The sequence below is a fragment of the Leopardus geoffroyi genome, chromosome C3 (genome assembly GCF_018350155.1).
Source record: "Leopardus geoffroyi isolate Oge1 chromosome C3, O.geoffroyi_Oge1_pat1.0, whole genome shotgun sequence".
Lineage (NCBI taxonomy): Eukaryota > Metazoa > Chordata > Mammalia > Carnivora > Felidae > Leopardus > Leopardus geoffroyi.
This window is the reverse complement of record NC_059338.1, coordinates 148,356,117-148,376,200: the sequence shown is the minus strand read 5'-3', so window position 1 is coordinate 148,376,200 and position 20,084 is coordinate 148,356,117. Positions and strand designations below refer to the sequence as shown.

The 20,084-nt window shown below is 42.1% G+C and overlaps 1 long non-coding RNA gene and 1 pseudogene across 1 annotated transcript; one reads left to right on the top strand and one right to left on the bottom strand.

Annotated features, from left to right (window-relative positions):
• Positions 1-4,479: 4,479 nt before the first annotated feature.
• LOC123586652 lies at positions 4,480-5,942 on the bottom strand (annotated as a pseudogene).
• A 7,510-nt stretch (positions 5,943-13,452) lies between these two features.
• On the top strand, positions 13,453-19,389 carry LOC123585122. Its single transcript, XR_006705924.1, has 4 exons — positions 13,453-13,488; positions 13,604-13,674; positions 14,734-15,033; positions 18,275-19,389. It is a non-coding gene; the product is annotated as an uncharacterized LOC123585122 (long non-coding RNA).
• Positions 19,390-20,084: the final 695 nt, after the last annotated feature.

Sequence of the window (20,084 nt, the reverse complement as noted above, 5' to 3'; positions counted from 1 at the left end):
ATTCCTTTGCTTCCTTCCAAATTGTGTCCCTTTTATTTCCTTTTCTTGTCTTGTTACATTAGCTAGAACCTCAGTTTGATGTTGAACAGGAGTGTTGGAAGGAGGCATCCTTTCATTGTTCCTGATCTTAGTGGGAAAGCATTGGGTTTCTTACCATTAATTATGATGCTAGCTGTAGGTTTTTGGTAGATATCCCTTATCAAGTTGAAGAAGATCCCCCTCTGTCCATAGTTTACTGAGAACTTTTATCGTGAATGGGGTAAGATTTTGTCAAATGCTTTTTCTGCATCTGTTGATACGATAATCATGTTATTTTGCATGTTCAACATGTCGATGTGATGTATTATATCATTACATTGATTTTCAAATATTGAACCAATCTTGCATACCTGGAATAAATCTCATTTGGTAATGGCGTACAATTCTTTTTGTATATTGTTGGATTGGATTTGCTAATATTTTGTTGAGGGTTTTTGCATGCGTGTTCGTTCCAGTCCCTTTTTTGCCATTGTCTCTTAAACCACTTGAAAGTGTTTATTTCCACCCCTGCCCAGAGACTGCTTTATTCACAGGCCCCAAAAACCGCAATATGTGAAACCAGTGGCCTTTTCCTGTTCCCACCTGCTCTAGCAGAGGACGCGGATGCAACTCGTTACTTCTGATCCTTGAAGCTTTGTCTTTACTTGGGTTTCCTCCAGAATCTTGTGCTCCTCCAGAATCTTGACCCTCCTCTTTGGACCTCATCTGTATCACACCCAGGTTCATGGCATTAGATATCAGCTCTACAGTATCTATTCCCAAATATTTACCTTCAGCTCAGTCCCGTCCTCCAATATCTGATCATGTATCCAGTGTTCTAGGTGAAATCTTCAAAATCTGTCCAAATCGCACTCTTGATTCTCCAAACTCTCCTGCATCTGGCAACTTGATCTTCCAATTGGCTTGGCTCCAAATTCCAAGTTATCTGTGATTCTTCCCTTTTGCTCTCACACTTCAAATTCAGTCATCAGGAAAATTCTCTTGGCTCTACCTTCAAAATATCCACTGACACTTGTCACTCCTCCACTCCTATGCCCTGGTCTAAGCCACCGCTGTCCTCTTCCTCAAACCATTTTAATGGACACTTAACTCTTCTGCCTACGTGCTCTCTTTCCCCATTCTCTCTCCCCAGCGTATTGTCAACTAGAGTGTCACTTCATAGCTGAATTCTGGGCGTGTCGTCCCCCTGCTCAAACCCTCCAACATTAAACGACCTCCGGGAAGAAGCTTCTCTGTCTTCACTGTTGCTACCTTCCTTCTCCTGGCCACTTTGGTGCTCCTTGACCACCGGACACGTTTCACCTCAGTGTCATGGCGATGTTCCCATTCTGCTACCTGCGTAGCTCCTCCCCCACGTGTCCCCATGACACCTGTTCTCAGTCAGCGTTTCTAAGTCTTTGTTCAGTTGTCACCTTCATGATGAAGCCTTCCCATACTGTCCCTTTTAAAGCCTCAGCCCGTCCGACCTGTGGCACTGGCTGTCCCGCTTCTTCACTTTATTTCTTTCTCCCAAGTATTGATCTTCTTCTCTTTTAAAAAAAATGTTTTTTAGGGGCACCTGGGTGTCTCAGTCAGTTAAATGTCAGACTTCAACTCAGGTCATGATCTCACGGTTCGTGAGTTCGAGCCCCGCGTGGGGCCCTGGGCTGACAGCTCAGAGCCTGGAGCCTGCTCTGGATTCTGTGTCTCCCTCTCTCTTTGCCCCTCTCCAATTCACGCCCTGTCTCTCTCTCTCTCTCTCAAAAATAAGTAAACATTAAAAATAATGTTTATTTATTGGGGCCCCTGGGCGGCTCAGTCGGCTAAATGCCTGACTCTTGATTTCAGCTCGAGTCAGGATCTCACAGTCTGTGGGATTGAGCCCCAGGTCAGGCTCCACGCTGATGGTGCAGAGCCTGCTTGGGACTCTCTCTTTCCCTCGCTCTCTGCCCCTCCCCCACTCGTGGGCACTCACACGTGCTCTTTCTCTCAAAATACACAAGTATGCTTATTTATTTTCTCAAAATAAAGAAAAAGTTTACTTATTATTTCTCTTAAAATAAATAAATAAGCAGATTTATGAAAGAAAGAGAGAGAGAGAGCAGGGGGAGGGGCAGAGAGAGAGGGGAAAGAATCCCAAGTAGGCTCTGTCCTGCCAGTGTGGAGCTGACGTGGGTCTCGATCCCAAGAACCGTGAGATCGTGACCTGAACTGAAATGGAGTCAGACTCTTAACTGACTGAGCCACCCAGTTGCCCCCCCGCAGCCCAACATTTCTCTTCTAATAGCATATTGTTTTACTTATTTTTGTGTTTATGGGCTGTTCTCCCCCTAGGATGCAGGCTCCACTGAGGTATATATTTTTTGCCAGTTTTTTCACTGTTCCATATCCGCTGCCTCGTGCGGTTCCCGTCGCTCGGCAGACACTGAAATGTTTGTTCAGTGGATGCATGAAAGCAAGTTGGGGTCCTATAAACCTGCTGAAAATCTCGCCGGTGTAACTCAGGGTAGGTAATGGCCCTCCCTTGGGACGAAGTTTATTGATTCGTAAAACAAAACCAATACGACCTCTCATATGTTGTTTTGAGGCATACATTTTATAATTGTGCATAAGGCGCAGAGCAGAACCCTTAGTGAGTTCTTCACATATTGTAATTGCGTGCGTGTCTTTACTCACTTTCCACCTGTGTATTCTTTCTTTTTTTTTTTTTTTTTCAACGTTTTTATTTATTTTTGGGACAGAGAGAGACAGAGCATGAACGGGGGAGGGGCAGAGAGAGAGGGAGACACAGAATCGGAAACAGGCTCCAGGCTCTGAGCCATCAGCCCAGAGCCCGACGCGGGGCTCGAACTCACGGACCGCGAGATCGTGACCTGGCTGAAGTCGGACGCTTAACCGACTGCGCCACCCAGGCGCCCCACCTGTGTATTCTTTCAATAGTGGGTTTTTTTTTTTTTTTTCAAAGTCAAGTAGAAAAATTTTAGTGACTTGTTTCTTCCCTGGCTGGTAAAATACTTGCCATATAACCTTCAGATCTCCGTAGTTGTAGTTGAAAATATTTTGAGTTATTTTTCCTAAAATTTCATTCAAGAAAACTTTCAATGCTATTATTTATAAGTTGGGTTTTTTTTTCCTCTAGAAAATGTTTGCACACATTTTAGTATCACTGTTCACGGTGAAGAAGCATATGTGGTCTCCAGAGATTGCTGGTATCTTACGGTGTTTCAGGCTACATAGAGCGTTTCGCTTTTCCTTTCATAAACCATAATAAATTATTAGAAAATTAATTGCCTTTTGATGTTTAATATTAAGTGGAAAAAGTCAACAGCATGAATGCTAGATGTGTTTTCCTTCCCTGCTAATATTTGATAATAGCTTTAGTTTTAAAAAAATAAATTGCTAATGATTTTCCCAATGGCAGACACCATTTATTATTTTAATCAAAAATAGGTATTGTATTAACATTTAATATTACTGCTTGTACCCATCTTAGCTAACATTTTAAAACCAAACTTTACCGTGAATAATACAGTTTTTAAAGGCTCAGTGCTGTAATGGTACACAGCTGCCTAAGAATATTGCTCAAATTGAAAATAATTTGCTTATTTCTATGATGTATGGTTTTGACAAAATTTTACGGATACCTCAAATGCACCTGGCCTAAAATTAAGTGCACATATCTTCTGAACTGCTCTTTTCCCTCTGTTCCGTCTCTCAACTAAGAGCATCCCACAAAGCTGGGGGGCAGGTGATTACCTGGGGGTGATCTTAAATCTCTTTCTGTCTCTGCACTCTGACAATACCTGGTTAGGAAAAAAAGATTGACGTTTGCCATTCAAATATCTCATAATAATTCCTATTACCTTAGATGAATAGGAGTTGCTCTTTCCTATAAAAACTACTTTGAAGACAAGCTCGTCATTGAGCCTCTGGCTTTGGCCCCTTTGGATCTATTCATCTGGTTCCCCGAGTGATGTGTCTGTAGATCTCGGTGGCCTCTATGCTCCAGTCCAAATATCTTAACAGAACACATACCATCTGATGTCCAGTCCACTTGGGGCTGGAGTCCTGTTAGACGATGAGCTGAGGAGAGCACTTTAGCCAGAGCAGACAAGTCTCCCTTGGTCACCCAGTGTGTGCCATGTTGTTAGTACAAAAACAGTCCTCCGCAAAGGGGAGAACGCCTGGAAAGGGTGTGGGTTGGCAGAGGATGGGGCCACACAGGTAAAGCGAGACCCGAAAGTCAAGACAATATGAAAGAAATAATAAAAGACAGTGCTATGAAGCAGGAGGCAAGGAGGAGAGATTTTTTTTGTTTTACGCTTTTTACTTCATTTAAAATTAGTAAAATGATAAACACAGTTTTAGGTAAATGACAATTCAGTACACTTAATTGGGTGATATAAAAATATACATACTCACAAGCGCCTTCACCAACATCGAATATTTCAACCCTTTTCGTCAGAGTACCCTCGAATCCCAAAATTTTGTTGTCAATTTATTTTTTTCAAATCCAAATTCTCTTTTGGCCCAAGAGTTTTGCAAATATGTGATCACTCCATCTGTTAACAGCTTCTTTGGCTACTTTATTTCCTTGGTGTGTTTCCTCTCTGACTTCCGGGTCACATTCTTTGTATGTTTCTACTGCTGCCCTTAGCTATTCCCTTTGGTCTCAAAGTTAAAAAGGAAAAAAAGCTCTTTTTCTAGCATGGTTGGCCCCTGCCAACTCATGTTAGTTTCCGGATGCTGTTTGGTAGGTCTGGGTGCTTACGATGTCTCTCGGATAACTGAGATTCCAGAACCTCCTACTTACACTTCCTCCAGGAAGAGCTTTACTTCGAAAAGCCCAATAATCGTTGGACGTTCCGATCCTCTCCCAGACAACCACACCGTCATCAACTAAGCTTGAAATGACTTCTGACAGAGCAGTAATCCCTTTCTGTTTGGGAACAGCCTTCTCCATGTCTTTAACCGAAATTTACTTTTTATGTCAAAAACTATTTCCAGCAGGCGGGCTCTCTTTTCCTCTGAGCTCAGTCCTTGTTTTCTTCGCAGGATCTAACCCAGAGTGGCATGCAAGCAAGGCTAACTAAGTGAGGTGCTTCCCTAATAAAGCCACTAACTCCCTATCAACCAGCAGCCAAAGGCCAGAAGGGCAGCGATTCCCACCCGTTAGTGAAAACCCACGGATTTTCACCGAAATCACCTAACTAGGGTTGAGTGACAATTTGTGAGGTTACTTTTGAAACTGTGAGCAATTTGGAATTGTGCCCTACATGCACATACATGTACACAGAAGGCTCATGGGTCAAAGATCAAGAGAGCCTTTGGGGATCTGGGGTGTCCCAAGGCACCTGCCTGCCAGCCGGCTGACACCTTGTTTCTCTCTCCTGATACGGGGTTGCACCTTTGGTGGCCCTAATCCAGGAGCCTGGGGCACCGGTCCTGAAGCGACTCGTGGTGCTTTTGAGGCTGTGCAATGTTCAGGTAACTTCTCCAAAGCCTGGTGTGTTCAACGGAACCTGCCCTCGAGGGCGCGGTCAGAGGGGAGGGAGGTGGCGGGTCCCCACGCTTAGGTCCCATGGTTCAGGGGTGCCGAGGAGAGGCTCGAAGACACTGGGCTCTCTCGGTTGGTTTGTGATGAGGGAAAGGACTGCACAGGCATCACGTCCCCCGTCTTTTCCCAGGCCAAGTGCGGTCAGTGGTCTCCCCCCTGGCTGGATGCCAGCCGTGAGCGCCTCTTGTCCCCACCGAACCCAACCTGCTCTTACGTCCGCCTTTTTGCGAGCTGCTCCCTCTGCCTGGCAAGCTTTACTCAAGGTGCTTGCAGAGTTCTCTCCTCCCCACCGAAATGAAGGCGTCTGTGCATCTCCTCCCAAACCCTTATTTTCCAAGAAGAATAAAGCACCTGTCCTTACCCGCATCACACCTTTGTAATATTGTTGCCACTCGAATTATCAACTTGCTGTAGCTTTCTTTTTATTGACAGCCTTACTCCATTATCAGCTGGATCCTGGAGGGCTTTCCCCCTTCCATTTTCTTGCACAATGTAGATCAAGCTACACATCTTGCACACATCTTGCACATGTAGATCAAGCTCTCAAAATGTTTTCTGCGCTTTAAATGTCAAACACAATCTTAATTCTTTCCCCATGGAGTGATGGTAGAAAAGGAAGAAAGTCACCACCCCCCCAGAGGGTACTGTTAAAAACATGTAAGTTGATTTTAGACTAAAAGAAGATTTTATTTTTGTCATTTTGTTTTCATTTTTTAAATGTTTATTTATTTTTGAGAGAGAGAGAGCACAAGTCGGGGCAGGGACAGAGAGAGGGCGGACAGAGGACCCAAAGGGGGCTCTGTGCTGACAGTAGTAAGCCTGATGTGGGGCCCGAACTCGGGAACTGTGAGATCAAAGTCAAAGTGGGTCGCTCGACTGACTGAGCCACCCAGGCTCACCGAAAAGATTTAAAATGGTTTGCATCCTTTTTATACTTTTCAGTGTTTCACTTGGTTTATGATTTTGAATGTTAAGGTGGCACGGGCAGTCGACCTGAAGAGATCAAGATTTTCCATTGGCAAAAATAACAGAGTAAGGTTCAGTTTAACGAAGATATAACACCTGCGGGGTCCCAAACTCTAGTCACCAGGCAGGGTGGGCTGGGGGTGGAGGGTGGCCGTGGAACATAAGGAGGCAACGCTGGTCAAAATTTGGCTTCGAGGTATTTTGAGTGGAGTTTTTACGAGTGGAATTTTTACGCTTCTAGCCCACAATGTAGAGTTGCCAGCTGTCGTAGAGTTGGGAGAAATGACAACTTCTTCATCCCTCTGCTTCTTTTTCTTGAATCTGTCGATTCGCCACGCAGGCAAAAAGCGACGCCTTGGGGTCAACTGTCCAGTAAGAGAATCTATCAGAATCTGTGTTCCGGCAGTGGTAGGAAGAGCTGTGTGTGATGAAGTCAGGAGAGTGTTGTTGTGGATTCTGCTGTCCTTTATGGGGTGCGGGTGTTTCTGGTTTCGTATGTGTAGTGTTTGTTTAATTCCGAGTAACCTAGATTTTGCAAAATGTGGTGCCGGCTAATCGCAGCAGTGGAAATGAAGCAGAGGAAACCTAGGGTTCTCAGGCTTAAAATTAGACTTGCTGGCGAGTTTTCTTTTTTGTGAGAATGTACCTTCTGAAAATAGAAGTGATATTTTAAGTCTTTGCAAAAATATGCACCCCATATATAAAGTCTATGAGGTTCCTGCGTAACTGATCTCAAAACGTACTGTCTGCTTTCTCCCGTTTAAAAAATTGTGTAATGGATTAAAGTATCACTTTGCGTACCATCGATGAATGTTCCCCTACTTCCCAGAGTGATATTGTTTCCTTTTTCTTTTCTTTTATGATTGTGAAAAAAAAAAATGTCTGCCTTGACATCTCTAGCAATATGAAAGCATATAGAAAGTACATATATATGCTTTGTAACTTCTTTCCTTTCTCCCCTCTCATTCTAGAGCTCCAGAAGGCACCTCTATTTTCAGTTGGGTGGACATCTTCCTAAAATCCTTATTGCGTGTGTTAGTTTCCTGAAAACTAGGGTTAGTCCTTACTGTGTGTATTCGTTTCCTACGGCTGCCATAACAAATACCACAGAAGGGGCGGCTTAAACAGAATCTGAGAAAACAGATTCTGCCTTCTCATAGTTCTAGAGGCTGGAAGTCCAAGATCAAGATGTTGGCAGAGTTGGTCTCTCCTGAAGCCTCTCTCCTTGCCTCGCAGATGGTTTCCTTCTTGCTGTGTCCTCATATGGTCGTTTCTTTCTCAGGTCTCTCTCTCTCTCTCTCTCTCTCTGTTTAATGTTTATTTATTTTTGAGAGAGAGAGGCAGGGGAGGGACTGAGAGAGATGGAGACACAGAATGCGAAGCAGGCTCAAGGCTCTGAGCTGTCAGCACCAGAGCCCGATGTGGGGCTTGAACTCACGAACCACGAGATCGTGACCTGAGTCGAAGTTTGATGCTTAACTAACCGAACCACCCAGGCGCCCCGCAGATGCCCATTTTTCTATTGGGTTGTTGGTATTTTTCTTATTCATAATGGCTCTTCATATGTTATGACCATTTATCTTTCATCTGTTATACACTTTAAAATACTTCTTTTAGATATGACTTGAGTTTTAATTTTGTGTGTGGGTTATTTTGACCTGGAGAGGTTTTACATCTTTATGTGACCAAATCTACACATGTTTTCCTTTGAAACGTTTGCATGTTTTTTAGGAATGCCATCTCTACTAATAGGCAATGGTGCTTTTCCTCTATTTTCCTCTACTTACATGCGTCCGTATCTCTCATTATAAAAACATAAGATCAGGAGTTATGTCTGTTCATTTCACTTACTCTTTCCATGCAGCAGTATGGCTCGGAAACTTTAAATGTCAGGCCAAATAAGTCTACCTTATTCTTCTTACTTTCTTGGAAACTTTAAATGTCAGGGCAAGTCAGGGTACCTTAAATGTTGGTGCACAGTGCTGTATTAAACTTTCTTTAAGTACTTTTACTGTGATAGCCATGCACTCTTTTCCAAATTGTTTTGCCATCATCACAGTTTCAGAAAGCAGAATCGCTAGTTTCGGTGATTGATGTTTAGATTTTAATTCACTTGATACTCTGTTTTATAGACAACATTACAAGATTCCTAGACATTCAACAGCCCATCTTTTCTTTATCAGTTTGAAATGCAGCTTTCTTATGTTTTACACTATTATACCTCATTCTGCTTTTTTTTAAATTTTTTTTTAATGTTTATTTATTTTTGGGACAGAGAGAGACAGAGCATGAACGGGGGAGGGGCAGAGAGAGAGGGAGACACAGAATCGGAAGCAGGCTCCAGGCTCTGAGCCGTCAGCCCAGAGCCCGACGCGGGGCTCGAACTCACGGACCGCGACATCGTGACCTGAGCCGAAGTCGGACGCTTAACTGACTGAGCCACCCTGGCGCCCCTCATTCTGCTTCTTGACTCACTTTTATTATTTTCCTATTGCTGTGCCAAGACAACACTCTTTTAATTATTGAATAATTATAAAATGTTTGATTATCTGCTACAGCAAGTTAATCTAGATTATATATATATATATATATATATATATATATATATATATTTTTTTTTTTTTTTTTTTTTTTTCCCCTAAGAGTGTTTAGGTAGTTCTTGCCATTGGCTTTATTTCCTTAACGAGCTAGAAACAGCTTGTCAAATTATAGAATCTTTTTGAGTCTGATTTAGATTGACAAACTGATTGGGGAAATGTTGACTTTTTTAGCATATCAAGACTCCTAGGGTATCAATGGTATGTCTCTATTTTTTCTAGTTCTCTTTGCTGTCCTTCAATAAAGGTTTCTTTATAAAGGCTTCACCTGTTTATCTTTAGTTACATTCCTAGGTATAGTATTGCTTTGGTGTTAGAAATGGGATTTTTTCCTATTACATTTTAGAATTGGATATCGCCGTTATGTAGGAAAGTTATTGTTTTTGTTGGATATTTATCTTGCATCCCGTTACATAGCCCTGTCCCCAAGAGCTTACAAATTTTTTTTTTTTAATTTTTTTTTCAACGTTTATTTATTTTTGGGACAGAGAGAGACAGAGCATGAACGGGGGAGGGGCAGAGAGAGAGGGAGACACAGAATCGGAAACAGGCTCCAGGCTCTGAGCCATCAGCCCAGAGCCTGACGCGGGGCTCGAACTCCCGGACCGCGAGATCGTGACCTGGCCGAAGTCGGACGCTTAACCGACTGCGCCACCCAGGCGCCCCAAGAGCTTACAAATTTAATGCAAACAAAAGCCAATCTCTAAATTGGAACATAAGGGTAATTAGAGGCACAATTGCCAGAGATAACAATGAACCAAAAGAAAAGGTGGGGATGATTATGGAAGTTTCTCAAAGCTCTTCGAAGTGAGTATTTTGGCTTTAATTCAATAAATGATGGGAATCATTTTGGGGTCAGAGAAAAGCCATTGAGACCTTGGAGTTGTAGAATTTTTTTTGTCAAACTGGATGCAATCTGGAATCAAGGTAGCCTCCTGGGAGGCTATTCTGGTACTATAACCTCATAGAGAAAAGGGCCTCACACAAAGTGGCAAATAAGTCAATCACTTCCAAAGAAGACACAGGGGCGCCTGGGTGGCTCAGTCGGTTGAACATCTGACTTCCGCTCAGGTCATAGTCTCACAGTTCGTGGGTTCGAGCCCCGCGTCGGGCTCTGTGCTGCCGGCTCAGAGCCTGGAGCCTGCTTCCGATTCTGTGTCTCCCTCTCTCTCTGCCCCTACCCCACTTGTGCTCTGTCTCTCAAAAATAAATAAACAAAAAAATTTTCAAAGAAGACACAACTAGGACTTAAAAAGGTTGCATATGAGAGAAGAGCATGGTATTTATAATTTTTATTTTAGTAGAATGGAATAACAACGATATGATTTTCCGCAGTGAGTGGGAAGCTGGTTTAATGAAAGACAAACGACGTTTGGATTAAGACACATTTAGATAAATTTTGAAATAGAAAAGCACGCTTGGTATGAAACCAAATCTGGGTGATCGGTGCACTGAAATAATTCAACAGCATAGCACACTTCTGTTCTTGGCACAATTCACCATTTCCCAATCTGCTTTTGAGTCGCGATGTAGTTAAGACCTATTCCTTCCGGGGTGCTTCCTGATGTGGTTAAAGGTCTTCTGTTTTTGCTTTTGTTTTGTTTGAAAATTATTAAACTGGTGAGAAATGATTAATTGGAATGAGTTTACAGGGAGTGTGATTCTCTTAAAAGTACACCTGTGCTCAAGTTGAGCTCTTTGTAAATGGTGTTTTGATGATCGAAAAAGGGTAGAGACATTAGATTTAAAGTTAAAGGTCACATGTATGGGGAATAGGAGGGAAAATGAGCGATGCTTTCAAAAGCCTTTGCAAAGGAATAATTTCTGTTGATGGGCAGTACGGATGTTTGAATCATAGAAAGTCACAAAATGCAACTTATGGTATTTATATGTATCATAAATGTTTTTTATTTTAATCAATAAACAGTTATTGACTATTCCATATTAAAAGTTTCCTAAAGGTACTCCCGAGAAATCTCAAAAATAAGAGGGGGGGGGGAATATTTGATTGACAAAAGTAAATTTTTGGAATTTCAAAGTTATCTCTTTCATAGGATAGATGTTATGAATAAAATCCAAGCAGCAGTTGTAGATGTAAGTGAAAATACTATAGGTGAATTTTAGGCATCCTCTTGTTAAGCTTCTTGTTAAGGGATTATGAGAACTTAATGCATTTTATGGTCCATAGCACATTATAAGGGCCAATCAGAAAACTAATAGCATTTCAAGGATACAGAGATTTCCAGTAGGAACTCAACATTTATTTGATGGTTAATTCTAATTACCTATCCATACAAATAGTTGAAAAAAATAGAAATGCTTGATTGAGAGCTGCCATCAAGTGTTTGGACTTTTTTTTTTTTATGTACAGTTTTACCAGTTTTATTTTATTTTATTTTTATTTTAGGGGTGTGGGGAGAGGGGCAGAGGGAAAGAGAGAGAAAATCTAAAGCCGGCTCCACGCTCAGCATGGAGCCCCACGCCGGGGTCCATCCCAAGACGCTGGGATCATGATCTGAGCTTCAATCGAGAGTCGGATGCTCAACTCACCGAACCACCCAGGAGCCCCCAGTTCCACCAGTTTTAACACATAGAGAGTCGTGTTGCTGCCACCACATTCAATATATAGAACAGTTCTGTCACTAAAAAGTCCCTCATGATGCCCCTTTGTCATCATTTCCTTCCTCGACCACCGACCGTTGGCAACAAAGGATCTGTTCTCTGTCACTGTGGTTTTGTGTCTTTGAGAATATCAGACAAACAGTATCATACAACATGCAACTTTTGAGACTGGCTTCTATCACAAGCCTTATGTGTTTGAAATTCATCCAAGTTGTTGAGTCCATCCATAGTTCATTCCTTTTCATTGCTACAGCATCACTTCGTTGTGTTGTCGGACCTCCATTTATTCATCCACTCGGCCACTCAAGGACATTTGGATTGTTTTTGGCTTTTGGCAATTATGAAAGAACAGCTATAGGGGCGCCTGGGTGGTGCAGTCGGTTAGGCGTCCGACTTCAGCCAGGTCACGATCTCGCGGTCCGTGAGTTCGAGCCCCGCATCAGGCTCTGGGCTGATGGCTCAGAGCCTGGAGCCTGTTTCCGATTCTGTGTCTCCCTCTCTCTCTGCCCCTCCCCCGTTCATGCTCTGTCTCTCTCTGTCCCAAAAATGAATAAACGTTGAAAAAAAAAATTAAAAAAAAAAAAAAAAGAACAGCTATAAACATTTAGCTAAAGGTATTTAAGTGAGTATAAGTTTTAATTTCTCTAAGGTAAATAAATACCTAGGAATGGGATTACCGGGTCATATGGTAAAATGTAGGTTTAATCTATTGAGAAAATGCTACATTATTTTTCAGAGTGGCTGTGAGATTTTGCATCGCCGTCAGTGATGTTGGAGATTTCCAGTTACTTCATATCCTTTTAGCACTTGGTGTTTTAGCCATTTTAATTGGTGTGACTCTCACTGAGGCTTTAATACGCATTTCTCCAGTGGTTGGTATTGTCGAACATGTTTTCTGCGTGTTTATTGGCCATCCTTATGCCCCCTTTGATGAAGTGTACGTGTAAGTTTTTGTCTATTTAAAAAAAATTTTTAGTGTTTATTTATTTCTTTTTAGTTTTTAACGTTTATTTATTTTTGAGACAGAGAGAGACAGAGCATGAATGGGGGAGGGTCGGAGAGAGAAGGAGACACAGAATCTGAAACAGGCTCCAGGCTCTGAGCTGTCAGCACAGAGCCCGATGCGGGGCTCGAACTCACGGACCACGAGATCATGACCTGAGCCGAAGTTGGACGCTTACGGACTGAGCCACCTAGGTGCCCCAGTTTTTGTCTATTTTTAAACTGGATTATTTTCTTAATGTAGAGATATGAATTTTATTTACTTATTTATTTTTTTGGTATAGTCTTAACACAAGTTGTTTGTACAAATGAATATGTTCTCCTAGTCCGTAACTTGCCTTTTCATTCTCTTAACAATGTCTTTCCCAGTTCAAATGTTTTAGAATTTTAATACTATTTAAGTAATCAAGATTTCCATTTTAAAGATTGTGCTTTTGGTATCATGTGTACTCTAAGTCACAAAGATTTTCTCTATTATTTTCTTGTAAAACTTTATAGTTTTATGTTTTTTTATTAAAAAAATTTTTTTTAATTTTTATTTATTTTTGAGAGAGAGACAGAATGTGAGCAGGAGAGGAATGTCTCCAGAGAGAGGGAGACACAGAATCCGAAGCAGGCTCCAGGCTCTGAGCCATCAGCACAGAGCCCGATGCAGGGCTCAAACTCATGAACTGTGAGATCAGGATCTGAGCTGAAGTCAGAGGCTTAACCGACTGAGCCACCCAGGTGCCTCTGTTTTATATAAAACATAAATGTTAGGTCTGCACTCCACTTTGAGATAATTTTGGTATAAATTGTAAGGTTTAAGTCAAGTTTTACTTTTTTTTTTTTTTTTTTTCAGGCATTGGTTCATTTACCTGGGTTGTTGAATTTCTGTGTGTAGAGTTATCAGGACATTCCCTCCTCCTCCTGGTAAGGTCTGTGGAGTCTGTTGTGATAGTCCACCCCTTCCCACACCCCCACTCTCTTCCCCCCCTCTTATAACCCCCCTCCAATTTCTCCTCCCCCTTTCATTCTTGATATTGATGGTTGTGTCTTTCCTTTTTTTCTTTGTCAGTCTTGCTTGAGGTTTATCAACTTGAACGATTGTTTCAAAGAATGAGCTTTTGGTTTCCTTGATTTTCTTTATCTTATTTTGGTTTGCTTTCCATTTTATCAGTTTCTGCCCTTTAAAAAAACATTATTTCCTTCTTTCTATGTCTTTGCTTCCCCCCGCCTCCCTACTATCTTAATGGGGAAACTGAGACTATTGGGTTGAGATTTTTGTTCTTTGCTCTGACTTTCCCTCTAAGCATTGCTTTATATTTGTTCAGTTCAGAAGGTTTTCTAATATCCTTTGAGGTCTTTGACCCATGAATTACTCAGAAGTGTATTGGTTAATTTGCAAGTATTTAGAGACTTTTTTGTTCTTACTGCTATCGATTTGTAGTTTAACTCCATTATTGTCAAAAAATATTCTTCGTATAATTTAAATACTTTAAGTTTGTTAGGACTTGTTTAAAACTTAAGATGTGGTCCATATCGTTGCATGTTTCACATGCACCTGAAAAGAATGTATTTTTGGTGTAATGTTCTACACATACCAGTTACATTCAGGTGATTGATTGTATAGTTCTTTTATATCTCTTCTGTATTCATTTTCTCTCTACCTGTTCTGTTGATTACCGAGAGAGGAATGTTAAAGTCTACAACTGTACTTGTGAATTGCTCTCTTTCTTTCCGTTTTCTCAATTTTTTTCCATTGTGGTGAAAAACATATATAAAGTTTATCATTTTGGCCATGTTTTGATGTACGATTCAGTGACATTCAGTACGTTGACTTTGTTGTGCAAACATCTCTACTACCCGTTTCCAAAACTTTTTCATCATCCCAAATGGAACCCTAAATGTTAGCGACTCCCCATTCCTGCCTCCCCGCAACCCCTTGTAACCTTTATTCTACTTTCTGTCTCCATGATTTGCCTATTCCAGGTACCTCATGGAGGGAAGATCACACAATATTTATGGTCTTCTTGGTTTGGGGCTGCCTTGAGCCTAGGCCCGGGCACAGCTGAGGAAAAATGGGAAACTCATCACTCGTTTGGAGTAGAAGAGTCAGGATGGATGTGCTCATTCTGTCTTGCCTGGAACTAAACCTCTTCCCTTCGACATGATTGTTTTATCACAGCTTGTTGAGAAAACTGCATGATGGAAAATGTTTGCCAGAAAACACGTATGGGGGCACCTGGGTGGCTCCATCGGTGGAGACACGAACTCTGGATTTTGGCTCAGGTAATGATCTCACGGGATTCGTGAGATGGAGCCCCATGTCAGGCTCTGTGCTGACAAGCAGGGAACCTGTTGGGATTCTCTCTCTCTCCTCTCTCTGCACCTCCCTCCAGCCTCTGCGTGCACTTCACCCATGTGGGCTCTCTCTCTCTCTCAAAATAAATAAATAAATAAATAAATAAATAAATAAATAAATAAACAAACATTAAAAAAATCACTTATAGGGGTACCTGGGTGGCTCAGTTGGTTAAGCATCCGACTTCAGCTCAGGTCATGATCTCACAGTCTGTGAGTTCGAGCCCCGTGTCGGGCTCTGTGCTGACAGCTCAGAGCCTGGAGCCTGCTTCCGATTCTGTGTCTCCCTCTCTCTCTGCCCCTCCCCTGCTTGCACTCTGTCTCTGTCTCAAAAATAAAATAAAAACATTAAAACATTTTTTAAAAAATCACTTAGAAACTAGAAACTAAATTTATTCTTAAAGTTATTTTTGGCTATCTAGGTAATGTATTAGTAATTCTCCTTGCCAATAGTTAATTAACATAGTTAGGACCAAAAGTTTCCTTTCATCAAACTGTCTTGTCTCAGTTTTTTTCCCCCCTTTCCTAGAGGGTACTTCATTAAACAGCTTTTTTCTCCTCTCAGTGGCATGTCTTAGAGGTCTAGCCATGTTTGTCCATATGGAGAAACCCCACTTTTAACTGGTTCATTGTATTTGATCGTTGCGATTTACCTCAGTTCATTAGGCCATTCTCCTATTTAAGTACCTAGATTTTTAAAATAAAGAACATGTTTGCTTAGAAAGAATGTTAACATCTGTGTTTTAAATGATCCCTGCGGCTTCAAGTAGTCTGGTCCTGTGAGTTTTAATGGTGTTTGCTGAGGTTCTTAATTTGATTGCTAAAAGCTCACATTTTTTGTTTCTCAGCATCAAACCGTAGTCTTAACACTATTAAACCAAATGTCAAGTCTCTTTGCTCAAAAGCAATGCACTCAATTGAATGCCGGTGGAAATCAGTCACCTTTAATTGAATTCCAGTACCTTTCCCAAGAGTATAATTAAAATAATTGGCTCAATCCATAGCCACAAAAACTCAGTCCAGAATAACATAGCTTTCCTTATAATACTCTAATAGGATTTGATTTCTATACAAACTGGATTTTTGCCAGACTCCAAATCCTCATCTAACATCATTATTTATTTATTGGGCCATACATGGTTCTGCTTCTTGGGGTGTTGAGAACTGCATTTTACTCCAGCTACAATACTGGTGTTCTCTAGAAATCCATACATGAAGTCTCTATTTCCCTTTCCCCTAAGGACAGACCATGTGATTAGCTGAGTTTAAGTCATGTCTCTGCTCCCTGGAGGAACTGGGGAGGGGAGAGAGAAGGTCGGTTTTCTGTTCATTAGTGGGAAATGGGTGCCATGGAGGTCACAATGGGATCAGTCATTTTCCAAAAGAAAATCATTTAGCTGCTCAAAAGTGATGTTAATTACATTAATGCCAGCTGCTAGCCTTTTAAATGAGCATGACCCTTCCCATCTTTTTATTTTTATTTTTTTAGTTTATTTATTTATTTTGAAAGAGAGAGGGAGACAGAGAGACAGGCAGAGCGAGCAGACTGGGGATCTGTGTGTGTGTGGAAGTCCTGGACCCAGAAAAACTTGATTTTCTCTCCCTTTTACTCTTTGATTCCCAGTTGGGAAAGAGCATGTGTGTGTTTGGTCAGGGATCATCCCTCACTGTTCCAGTTCAGCATGCAGAGCGGTGTAGGGAAATTATTTGCTACTTGATTTAGCTATGCTTTGCTGCATGGAGTAAGTAGGTGATTATGGAAAGCCTAGAGAAGAAGATATCTAAAAAGAGAGAGAAGCAGAGGAAGCGATGGCTAGATATGTTGGGGATGGAAGTAATAATTCCATCTACGAATTCAGAGTAGAGCTTCAAAGTCTGTTCTTCTTAATCGCCACACTAGCTTGTTGGCTATAGACAAAGATAACCATAAAATAGGGGGAAATAATTTCAATATTCACTGCTACCTAAGTAGGCCTGGGAAACAGTCAAGGAATAGTGCTTGTACTTGCGGGAAAGTGTTCAGAGGGTGTGCATTCACATGCGTACATACACGCACAGCAGGGGAACTAACAAGCAAACAGCAAGGAGGAACCACTCTGAAGAGAAGAATGGTAGGTTTTTGTTCCCGATCTGAGTTTGGGGAGGAATTACAGCATTTGGGAGAGAGCCTCAAGACCAGAGGGGTCCTTTAGTCCCTCTTCTTCTTCTTCTTTTTAAGGAACTTGATTGTTTCTTTAATGTTTATTTATTTGTGTGTGTGTGAGAGAGAGAACACACAGGAGGAAGGGCAGAGGGAGAGGGGGACGAAGAATCCAGAGCAGGCTCCAGCCTCTGAGCTGTCAGCACAGAGCCTGACGTGGGGCTCGAACCCACGAACCATGAGATCGTGACCTGAGCCAAAGTCAGATGCTTAACTGAGTGAACCACCCAGGCACCCAGAGTCCCTCTGCTTCTTTAGAGGGGCTGAGTTGCTAGTGGTCCAGCTGTCCCCTTTCTACATTCCTGCCCCCCTGGTGGGGAAGTGCTACAGGAGAAAAACACCTTCAACGCAACTGGAACTATGACAAGTTGTCCTTTCATACTTGATGAGTCTTTAATGCTTTCTGTTTCCTTGTTCAGCATTGTCTCTTGTGGCCTCATAGGGGCTATTTTATATTTCCTGCATTCTCTGACATCTCCTTTTTTTGGTTACTATTGGGAAATAACTCCACTTCCTAGTTTATGAAGAAAGACGGCACCATAAGCTTGTACTTTCCACAGCTTCTGTTGCCATCTGTGTATTGATAGCTCTGGGTCTCTAACTCCGTCCCAAATGTGTCCACCGAACCTGAGTTCTACAGACACTTTGGGTGTTACTGAGCGTACTCTCCTTGTCACCCCTTGTGATCAGCACCCTATAAATAGTACTCAAGCTAGGACCCTAGGGAGGGATCATTCTTGATGTCCCCTCCCCTGTCCTTAAAACCGTGTCTCCTCCCTTCACTACCATATCCCATCGGACCAATCACCAGTTCTAGTCAGTCCTGCTTTCTTACTATTTCTCTTCAGCTCTTCTGTCCTCTGGATGACTCTGCCTGAGTCTCTCCCAGTTCCAGGGCATTCTTCCATGCTGCCTCTAGAGTGATTTTTCTAAAGTAGAATTCTATTCCCCCTTTTTATTTTTATGTAGATCCCGGCTGTGGCTCCTCCATTGGACTCAGGAAAGTCTCAAGTTCCAAACCTTTGGTGTTCAAGAACCTCATGGTCCAACACTGCTCACCTCACCAGAATCCTCTCTTGCTACCTCCCCCCTTCCCAGACTTCTGCCTTGCCAGCGGATATACAATCCAGAGTGCCTATGAATTCTCTGGAATGCTTATTTAAAATACAAAGTCCTAGGCTCCAGATTCTGAGGTAGTAGATAAGCCTCAGGGCTCTGGAAGCTGCATTGCAACAAGCTGGGCAACTCATATGGCGGGGACTTAGGGACCCCACCTGAGAAATCCTGCTGATCAGGTTCAACGCTAGGCTATGTCTTAAAGCTTCGTGCTGTTTAGTCTCTAGCATTTCCATGTGCTGCATTCGCTACCTGGAGTACCCTTCCCATTTTTCATCTTCTGCCTTCCTTACCTTCCAACCCTGCGTGGTTCTTTATCCTTCCCTTCCGGGATGCAGCTTTCAGGTGGTGTCTTCTGAGAAACCCTCACCATCCTTTCAGAGCTAAGCGGGTGAACCCCCCTTCTTTGTACGTGCTAAGGAATTTATTACACTATCACTGCCTGGTCACTGGTTTCTCCTATATAAGCGGATGAGCTCCTTATGGGCTTGCCTCTGATTGGTGAAATCTTTCGAACTTGACATTTTCAAAAGAATGACAGTGCTGTACGAAGGCCATTAAATAAGTCCTATCCCCTGGCAGCACAAAATACCACAGAAATGGCATGGCGACCTCCTTCCATCTTTCTGTTCAACATAATACCAAGAGTGAATTTCTTTTAGCCTTAGTTATATAGCATGTTGGCTTTGGTTAGGGAGAAGCATGGAAACATCTCCCAATAAGTTCAGTATTGAGCCCAGAATTAGCTAACTTTCTTTCTGTCTTTCATTCATTTGATTTTTAAGTAATCTCTACACCCAACATGGGACTCAAACTCATGGCTCCAAGATCAAGAGTCGCATGGTCTACCAACTGAGCCAGCCAGGGTGCCCTTCAGAATGAACTAACTTTCAACACAACATTTCAGGGGAGGATAATTAACTTCACTGAAGTGGATGATGAGTGTTTTTGTAAATATATTTTAAAAATTGAAGTCTTATTTTTTTTTTCAACGTTTATTTATTTTTGGGACAGAGAGAGACAGAGCATGAACGGGGGAGGGGCAGACAGAGAGGGAGACACAGAATCGGAAACAGGCTCCAGGCTCTGAGCCATCAGCCCAGAGCCTGACGCGGGGCTCGAACTCACGGACTGCGAGATTGTGACCTGGCTGAAGTCGGACGCTTAACCGACTGCGCCACCCAGGCGCCCCTGAAGTCTTATTTTTAATAAGACCCATGGTAGTAAATCTCTATGAAAAGAAGATCTTAAATTGTGTAGGGTTTTTGTGTTCGTTTGCAGGTTTCCATTGGAAGAGGGGAACATTTCTGACAACAGCTAGAGCTATTGGCAATAGCAGGAAAAAGATTATTAGTTTTTGAGCTTTCAGGCAAGAAAATTGATGAATTAAAAAGCCTAACTCATCACTGTAAGCAAACCAGATTTAGGTGAACAATTATCATAGAATGGGCCGAACTGCCATCCGTGCTTCTAGGTGTCCAGGGCAGGAATAATTTTCCCTCAAGCTTAATTTTGAATTGTTTAAAAAAAATTTTTCCCCATAAAACAGGAAACAATTGTGTGACTCAATTCCGACATTCTTGTATTTATTACCACTCCTGCCTGGCGGTGTGTCAGGTTTGTGCAAATCAGCGATGATCTTGGGTCACGTTAACTGAGGTGT